Raw genomic sequence first — 10,163 nt, forward strand, 5'->3', positions numbered from 1 at the left:
TGTTCCAAACATCTTTAGCAATGTCACATCGACAAGAACGTACTCAAGGCTCTATTAGATAGACTCTTGATAGTTGATCGGTTCGGAATCGTTCTAAGACAAGCAAGTCTCACTTATTGAAATCGACAAAGAAAGCTGCTATTGTGCTTGGCATAGATAATTGATTCCAAAAGCTAAAGAGGATTTCATTACTTCATCGTCTCACAAGAATTTGAACAAACTGCACCTTGAGTAGCTCAAATGTTCAGTGAAGTATAGAATCGACTTGGCAAGATATCAAAACGTCTATATTAGATCGAGCAATGTTTGCTTGAGCCAAGAGTGATCATATCAAAGTTATGATTGAAATTTCATAATGGAATCCACAAAGAACATAGTGTGTGTTGATAGAGACCTCGATGCCATTTGGAAGTGACTTGAACAATGATGGATCACATCCCTTCCTATAAAGTTCTTAAAGATTTGCACAAATGATTAGTGTTACACTATACAAAAGTGTCGAAGCTAAGAAAGGACACCATATTCAGTTATGGATGGAAATAGCTTCTAGCGTCTTTTCAAATATATGTCTAGGGCTCTTAACTCAGTGGGAGTTCTTTGGCTCAATGGGAACTAAGTGGCTCAATAAGGGCTAAGGTAGCTCGAGAAGGAGCTAACTGTTTGTTAAACAACGGACTAATACCCAAAGACAATATACATGTCTCTTTGTGAGTATTCAAGTGAGACTATAGGCATTACTTCCACAACCTAATTGAGAACATAGTATTTGTTGCTCTAAGTGTGACTTTCTGGAAAGTAACACATTTCCAAAACGACAAGTGGGAGGAAAATGAACTCGATGAGCATCGAGATTAGCAAAAAACTCAAACTGAGAATCTCTGAAGACTTTAGAAGGGCTTCATGAGAATGATTGATCAAGAAAACTCAAAGGACTTTACAAGTGCCTTTAAAGAGAATTCAATACTCACAAAACTTTAGAAGTGGTGGAGTAAGATCAATATAATCAAAAGGTTTTAAAAGCATCTTAAAACTCAGTGTTTGATGCAATTACCCCGTATAGGTATAGAATTCACCAAAGGATTGGATTGAATCCTATAAATTTCTATTAAGTTAGAAATAAACCTAAAACTTACAAGCATACTATTTACCATTGGATGGTAAGGGAATAGTGTCTTGTAAATTAGCTACGACAAATCCAAATTCCGAATAATAGTTAGTGGCCATAAAATCCGAAATAAACTCCATGTTTGTAAATCATGTTTGGAACTTGTCTAATTTGCATGAAGGTTGAAAGACCCATCAATCGCAAATAAGTTTTCAAGGAGAAAACTGACAAATGTGAAATTCATTATGCATACACAGCTAAATTGGTTGAAAAGGATACAATTAATTCACGACGTTGATTTTAATAAAACCTATTCACTAATCGGAACGCTTAAGTTTTTCGTGATTATTCTAGCAAATTGCGCATATGAAATATGGAAAAATATAATGAAACCGCCTTCCTAAAATGGGATTGTGGGATTAAGTGAAGCATTGTATGTAGAAATTGGAACATGTATTCTCATAAAGTTAATAAAAGGTGTGGCTTATGGTGAATCATACAAAAATAAAAAATAAAAAATCTTATGAACAAGAAGTTTAGTGGGAGCAAGAGTCAATCTTGAATGGTCTAACAAGAAGTTTAAGAACTCTATTGTGAAATGAATGTCAAATGCTAAATGCTTAGATTTGAAAGGATTTTCGACAATGAACTAAGCAAAAGGCGATACTTAGTACATAGTGGGAATTAAGATCTATTGGATAGACTTAATGAAATGTTTAAATGAGTAGAGGAATTTACCGTGTTAAACATGAAGGACTTAGAAAGGCTTTCGACCCATATGTATAAAACTAAGTAAATGTTTGAACTAAGTATAAGTTGGGCAAATACTAAGTCAAACAAGAAAGACTCTAGTAGTGACTTTCAATCGTATCACATAACAAACAGTTTAACAAGACTCAGTGAAACTGAATGAGCTAAAAGGTCACATGAATGGAATAATATTGGGAATAATTATGCAATTAAAACCATCATGTATGCTATGATATGGAGTAGTCACTCAACTTACATGCTTAAAGCATGAGAAGTATAAAATACCAATCAATTCAAATCGTAGTGATGAATCGTTAGATTATGATCAAGAGAAATCCAAAGTACTTTGATAAGTAAAAGGGGATAAGTTCTTGACGCATGGAAACAAATGTAATTTGAGAATTGATGTTGCAAGCACATCCTTAGCAAGGATTGAATCCTTAATAAGGAAGTCGTTTATAAGCATGAGCTAGAATGCGTCGTGGCTTGAGAATGGTAACATGGACACGCATCCATGTATAATATGCGGAAATTTAAGATAAATTTCCATAATGACAAATGATTAGGGTCTCCCAAATCATTGTGAGCCGTTCGGAATGAAATCCGAGAAAAACACCATCAGAAAATCTACTAAAATATATGTTGAGAATATTGTTGCCTGGAAGGCAATAATAAGAAAGTGTTCAATGGAAAGTACGTTGTCGAACGTTGATGATTATAGTTTGTCAAGTTGAAGGATCTCAAATCATGAAAATGAGTAGGAGCCATCACTTGGACAAGAAATCCTAAATCACATATGATCCATAACCCTCTCAAAATTTTATAATCTTATTATGAAATTGTTCGATAATGAAGACGCTAAGATTTGCAAAGTAATAATAACTAAACCTATGCAATAAGTGAACGACAACATTCACCAGAATTGCATGAAAGAAATCAAGCATATTAAATATGGGTATGTTTTCTATAAATGTTTTGTGAAGAGTGTTACTCTTGAAACATTTGGGGAAAACCATTTATAATAAGATGAAACGTTGAAACATTTGTTAAGTGAACATTGAATATTTCAATCGAAATTATCCCTAATCAGGGTCATTAAAATGATGGACGATTAATGACCACTTGAGATTAGTGTGTAGTATGATTTATAGCACCGTTTCTTGTGTTACGAGGACATGATTGTCATAAATCATTTGCACAGGTATTGGTTTCACTAGGCGAAAATTGCTAATCAGCACCCGATCAAAACCCCCAGTTCGCACCCGTTTTAAACCGGTTCTGATTTGAGGGATGCCAAATCCCAAGGCTTTTCGCACCGGTTCTTGGTTTGAACCGGAAAGAACCGGTGCGAAAAGTCCCCTAAAATATTAAAAAAAAAAAAAAAAAAAAACTTTTAACATGGGTTCTGTTCTAAAACCGGTGCCAAAAATGCCCAAAAAAAATTAAAAAAAATTCTTTTTTTGCATTTTTTTTCATTATAAACACTAACATATATATAAAGTTACATATTTTCATTAAAAAAGGCTGTAATATTACAATTTTCGTCCAAAAAAATAAAATTCTATACTAGGTGCTACTGTTGCTGTAACCTTCTGTTTTTAATACCAACATGCTACCTTGGCAACATTGCTCTAATGAAGCACATTCATATCCACCTAACTGAAAGGAATAGTGTCCTTCCAACAAGTGTATTTTTTCGATAAAGGGTTCAGAATTATTACGGAGCTTATTTTTCAGTAAGGTCAAGTGATCGGAATGCCTATGTGGAGGCCGCTTTCGATCAGTAATATCAATGTACAATTGATGTTACAGCTTAATCTTAATTGAACCCTTTGGGTCGAACCCAATCGAATCACCGATCCAAGATGACGAATTAATCCGAAAGGATTTAATGAGTCAGCAGAGTTTTACGAATACAGACGTCGGATATCGAGCCTAGAGCATCGAGACCGAGCGTCGCGAAATCACAAAGCAACAAGTATGAACATAGCCCTAGCACCACACTGTCCTAACCATGTGGATGCTAGGCTAGTTCAGGCTAGCATGCACCTAGCATGGCTAGGCGCAAGCCTAAGCACACTAGGTGTGCTAGGCGCGCCATCGCAGCCTAGGTGAACCATCGCAGCCTAGGCGCGGCCTAGCAGCCTGTCGCAAGCAATAGGCGCACCAGGTGCACCGAGCAACCCATCGCAGCTATCGCAGCCCTAGCATGAGGCTGGGCACCATCGCTGCCCATCGCAGGCACCAAGCGCACCATCGCTGGCACTGGGTGCTGCGTGCGTGCGTGCCTGGCATGGCAGCACCATCGCTGGCACCAAGTGCTAGCATGGGTGCTTGGCTAGCATTGGCGCAGCATGCATGCTGACTTGTGTGCTCGCCTTCGCATGGCAGCACCAAGCAGCGCACCATGCATGTGCGAGGGCCTGGGCACCAGCATATTGCTAGGCCATGCACAGCAGCCCGGCATCACCACGCACCAAGGCTGCTGTGTGATGCGTGGGTGTGCGTGTGGTGCGAGGCCAATGCACGCTGTGCATGACTAGTGCTCATGGTGCGTAGCCACGCATGCTGGATGCGCGAGGTGTGTGCGTATGTGCGTGGGATGCTGGGGCCAGCGCCAGCACGCACCAGCGCCAAGCATCGCCCAGCACCAAGCAGCACTGCCTGGCTGGGATGCGAGGCTGCTGGCTTGTGCTAGCTGGTTGGGCGTGCTGGCAATACTAGCTTGCAGCCAGCCCAGCTGCCTTTGTGAGCGGCAGTTTAGGAGAGGTGGGGACCAAAGCCTCTAGGCTTTCCTTGGGAAGCAAGGCAATGGTCCCCCCCATGGGATATGGTCCTCACCTAACCCATTCTCTCCTCTTGCCACTTGTTGCCTTGTGATTGCTTTTGCCTAATTATTTATTTTGGAATTAAATAAATTATTGCAATTGCACATGATCCCACATTGATCATGAAAAGGGGTTTCAAGTCCCCATTCTTTATAAATACCCACTTGGTTGAGATTTTGAGAATATAACCTTGAGTGGAATTAAAAAGGCAACTCTAATTAAGAGTAAACCTTTGATTCGTAAAACTCATAGTTATTTTGTCCGGGTCTTGACTAACCTTCAAGACTTAGGAAGCTCGGGTCGGGTCGAGGATACGATCCGTCGGAGATCTCGTGTTTTCGGGATTTTAAAGTAAGAGCTCTTTGGGAGTGAAGCACGCGTCAAAGGTATAATTCTTGTTTTTAATCTTGTTTGATTAAGTTTAATATGCTTGTTAATTGTTTTAATTAAGGGGCGGGTCTTGGTGGGTTTCCTTCCGCGTAGTGTCGGGTCACTACGAAACCCTACACTAACACCCTTACCCGATGAAAGTTCAAAGCAGGAAATCCTATAGTCCTACTGAACATTGATTAGTCTACACTGCTACATACAGGCTTACAGCAAAAAAGAATGTGAAAGATAATTTACTAAGAAAATTGGCCAAATTCCTTAGAATCCAGATCTGATATTTTTGTTTTTTTCAACTGCTTAGCAGTCTTTTTTGCAGCAGCTTTCAGAGCCCTGTCCGCTTGACTTCTAGCAAACTTATCGCGATAAAATTTCTATTTCCTCATCTTTCTGCAAATTACCCAAACTTTTAATAAAAGACAATAAAAATAAGTCTGTTCTGCAGTATAAAGAGACAAATAAATTTGTAAGCTAACCTGTAAATATGCATTTCCTTCACTTGAAACAGCCATTGCAGTTTTAAGTCCCTGCTTTAGCTTAACCTGAGCCAACAAAAAAGCTAGCTAAATTTACCAACACTACAGAAGAATTTTTACAATATGAAACCATAAACTCAATTGTCGTAACCAAAAAATAACCTTCTCCGTGGCTTCTACATACTGCTCTACATGCTTTCCTACTTTTTCTGCTAATGCCTTAGTTAAAGAATGTGCTTCTGCCTGTGGAGCATCAGGAATGACAGAACCATATCCCTGACCTGTAAAACCAGAAAAAATGATAATAATTATAATAAAATAAAAGCAGGACTAAAATACAGCTAAAACAAATACTTGTATTCAATATGCAATTACTCTATATGAGCCAAATTTCAAAAGATCTTAACACAACTAACCAAAATTTACTACTCCGTACCAAGCTAGCCATATATGGCAAAAGAATAACTAATGACTTCAATTAACCAATCCACACAAAGATTTAAGAACTATAACTAGAAATGATTCATGATAACACAATTCAAAATGAAGCACAACTATCATCAATTTAGAAACTATCACAATTACTCGTCGTTGCTTGATTTGCGACAACCACGGCACCACCTGTTGCATGCTTCCCGCCACCCCCCCATCCACCAATTTCACATAGCAATCCTCCCCAACACCTATAAATCACATTGAGCAATGTTATAAGATTAAAAGGTGTTATAGGAAACTCGGGCATTGCATGCAGTACTAGCAGTATAGTATAATTAAGACAAACTGATGGATATCTGCCCAGCGATGTAATCATTTAATATGATGGGTAACAGATACTGTAAAGCTGAAACTTATCTAGATATAATGATATTTACCTTTGTTATTATACAATCACAAGCTCCAATGCACTCCTCAATTTTAGTAACAAAGCCCTTCAACTGGAATTTTTAGTTGGCCATCAACTTTTAATCTTGAAGAATTAATTGAAACAAGATATCAAAACACGAAAGTAGTAAAGCTGAACAGAACCAAATTCAGTGGTAACCCTTAGGCTATGTTCAGCTCAAAGCTTGGATCAAGCTCAGTTTGACCTGTTATATGAGCCAAATTGCGTTCAGCCCCAACATATTAACACTCAAATAAGCTAGGTTTGGTCTAATTTCTTACTGAATTCTTTTTTCTTTTTTTTTTGTATAAAGTACTTGTTAACAGTCATTTGATAATTATAATAAATTAAAGTCATTTTGTTTTATTTCTGTTGTGAAAAAAAAAATTTGAAACAAGCTGAGTCTTAGTATGAGCTTCAAACCATGTTCCCATGACAAAACTCAAATTGAGCTCAAGCTGTCAGAACTTAGCAAGTTTAAACTGAGCTAAGTTCTGACAGCTAGGACTTATTTCATTTCAGCTTTGCAAAGATCCCTAAAAGCATACCCACTGACACCCTTTCATAATCCATTCATGCAAAACTACCCACATAATCGCATATAGTATACCTGGACAGGGATCTTCCAATCAATTGAACTCAATTTTGCAGCAAGCTTTTTGTTGCGACCACAAATCACAATAACTTGACCTATTGGCTCACCAACGCTAGCATCATATAATGCATTTCCAAGAGCTCGTGCAGTAGCCTCAATGAGACCCATGCCTTCCCCTCCTCCCATCAACAAAACAGCAGGAAGATGCTCATCCATTCCAAGTTCCTTGCGTAACTCATGCTGTGGAAAACAAAAAAAAATTAAAAACAATATCACCAGCTGCACATACCAGAAACCCTTTATGTCAACATTAAGGGCAAAATCATCAACACAGCAGAATAGGGAGAAACAACGTAATTTCTTGGAGAGATTCCATGAAACAATTGCATCAGCAATAAGCAGAATATAAAACACCAATACCATAACATTACCAAGAAAGTGTATATCAAACTTAATAATTAAGCTTGTTATAAACTAGCCAATCTTAACCAGAACACAAATGGTAAACTTTAGTACACAGCCAAACCAGATTACATTTCCAGAAACATAGTAATATAACCAACAATAAACAAGCAATGGAGTACAGGAAAAAAAATTATATGAATAGGTACACAGACCTTTGGCCTATCAGACCTAACAAAGGATGGCCGCACAGGAAGTCCATAAACTTTTATTTGGGAAGACTGAAGACCAGCTTTTGTTGCCCTTTTAGCCACCTCATTTGAAGGGCAGTAGCACCTTGTTACAAGCTTATGAAACCTACAAGGAGGAAGAAAAAGAAAGGTCAGGGACCAATGTCACGGTCTTGTTACAAAATACAAACATAAAACCTACATAAAGGAAACCGCACAGCCTACCAGGTAGGATGACAGGTGCTCAAGTCTGTAACTACTGTAGTAAAGACAATTTTCTAAAGAAGACCCCTGCCCCTCAAGATACGAAGTGGAACATGTTGCATCAACGGATGCACAGTAATGATTATATCTGGCCGATATTTCATCAATCCTTTAGCTACCTCTCTGCAAAGAATAAAAGAAACAAAGTTAGCTTTGAAGTGACACAGCATACAACTAGTTGATCCAGAAGTTTCACATGCCTCACAAAGCTGACACAAGCAACAAGGCAACAGAATATACTCAAAGTTGACAACCATATTGCACAAATTTAATACAAGGTGAATTGACTTCAATCCATTCAATTCAATTATGTAAAAAGCAAAGAAATACTTAATTGTATTGTTAACCATGCATTAACTTAAACTGAATTCAATTTCCAGAAATTCAAGATAATAAAAAATCAATCAAAGAAAGTAGCTAACCTATTAATGTCACTATTTGAGACAAAAAAGGTAGCACTGAATCAAAAAAAATGCATGATGTCTTACAACTTGCAAACCAAACATACCGTTCCCAGCCCTTCTGTGCAAGGACCACCCACCAAAGCAATAATCCGAGCACCGGTTCCTAGTGAACAGGCTCCAAGCAACCCTGCAGCCACATTCAATGCCACACCGATGCATCGCAATGCTCTACTACCAGGTGGAACAGGCCACTGGTCTGTTTGTAGTTCACCAGTAACTAAATTCACAGACAAAAAAAAGGGTAAGCTTAATTCCAAACTTTCATCACTAAGACACATCCTCTTCAACCTTAATTCCTCCAAAAAAGGGTAAGCTTTTGCAAAGCAAAGAAGCCATGGATGAATATCAGCCCCCCAATTTTCAGGTACCAAATTAAAATCTGAAAATCTGGGTTTTCCTTTCAAGATTACACTCTTAATTTTTGGGAATCTTCTAGCAACAATTTCAGGTGTTACAGAATAACAATTCCTAATAAAAATATGGGTTCTGCTCCACCTCTCAGCATTATACCAATTTTTGCAAACTAATGAAAGTGAAATTCTGTCTTTGAGAGATTCTAACATACCCAGAACTTTTTCCAGCACTTCATCTGGGAAAGATGAGATTTTTGGGGGCAAATTTGATGGGTCTTTGCTCTTTTTTAACACCCATCTATGAAATTATTGAAAAACCCACAAATTTTTTTTGGAAAAAAATTGGAAATTTATCACAAAATTGATTTTTTTTATTATTTATTTATTTTTTTGCAAATTTGATGGGGTTTTGCATTTTATTTTTGAATCCATTTCAAATATTATTAAAAACCAAGCAACAACAACAACAAGATTCGACAACCCTAAAACAACACCAACAACCTCCACCATCTAAACTAAGAGCAGCTTCCACCGCAACGGAGCACAACAACAGAGGAGCCGCATTAAACACCCTCAAATCTAAAGATGAAATCATAAATTTTAAAACGAAAATAAAAAATTCTAGATCAATAATTGAAAATTAAAACGAATCTAAAATGAAAATCAGAAATTTAGATCTAAAATAATTGAGAATTAACGAAATTTTATAATGGATGAAAATATATAAGAAATTTGTAATAGAAGTGCTAATAGAGATCTCAATATCACACCTTGATGGAGGAGGCAGCGGCACCGAGCAAGAACCGAAAGGCGTGGCGGAAACAACACGGCACTCAATATTACTCTTCTTTTTCTTCTTCCTCAAGGTTGTGCTTGGTTATGGAGAAGGAGATCGAAAGAGAGAAGAAAGGAAAGGAGAGAGCGGCAGACCAGTACGCTTCAATGGAGGAGAGAGAGCGGTAGACCAGTACGCTTCAATGGAGGAGAAAGAGGAGGAAAAATCGTGGAATTGAAAGAGAAAGAAAGAACTGAAATGAAAGAGCTGAGAAAGAAAGAAAAATAAAAGGAAACCGTTTTTTTTTTTTACAACACTTTTCGCACCGGTTCAAACTGAATCGGTGCAATTTACTCACTTTTCCCACCGCTTTTGTAAGAACCGGTGCGAAAACAAACTTTTCGCACCGGTTTCGTTAGAACCGTGCGAAAACTCATTCCCTCAATCCCGCCTATTTTTTTCGCACCGGTTTTTAAAAATCGGTGCGCATTTGGCGGTGCCCATTTCAGTTTTTCTACTAGTGTTTAGAACTATATCGGATCGACCTATGAGAATACTTTAAGAGATTTAAAATCTTCATAAAAATATTTCTCATTATAGCTACCGGAACCTTTTTCCTCGACCATAAGTATTGTAAATTCTCTTGTTTGA

General features: G+C 37.8%; 1 long non-coding RNA gene and 1 pseudogene across 1 annotated transcript; both read right to left on the reverse strand.

Moving 5' to 3' along the window:
* Positions 1–5,129: 5,129 nt before the first annotated feature.
* LOC110682866 lies at positions 5,130–6,218 on the reverse strand. The gene is made up of 3 exons (XR_002503490.1): positions 5,709–6,218; positions 5,547–5,612; positions 5,130–5,460 (listed from the first exon to the last, which is right to left on the reverse strand). It is a non-coding gene; the product is annotated as an uncharacterized LOC110682866 (long non-coding RNA).
* A 154-nt stretch (positions 6,219–6,372) lies between these two features.
* On the reverse strand, positions 6,373–8,848 carry LOC110682867 (annotated as a pseudogene).
* Between the last annotated feature and the right edge of the window lie 1,315 nt (positions 8,849–10,163).

The sequence above is a fragment of the Chenopodium quinoa genome, unplaced genomic scaffold (genome assembly GCF_001683475.1).
Source record: "Chenopodium quinoa cultivar QQ74 unplaced genomic scaffold, ASM168347v1, whole genome shotgun sequence".
Taxonomy (NCBI): domain Eukaryota; kingdom Viridiplantae; phylum Streptophyta; class Magnoliopsida; order Caryophyllales; family Amaranthaceae; genus Chenopodium; species Chenopodium quinoa.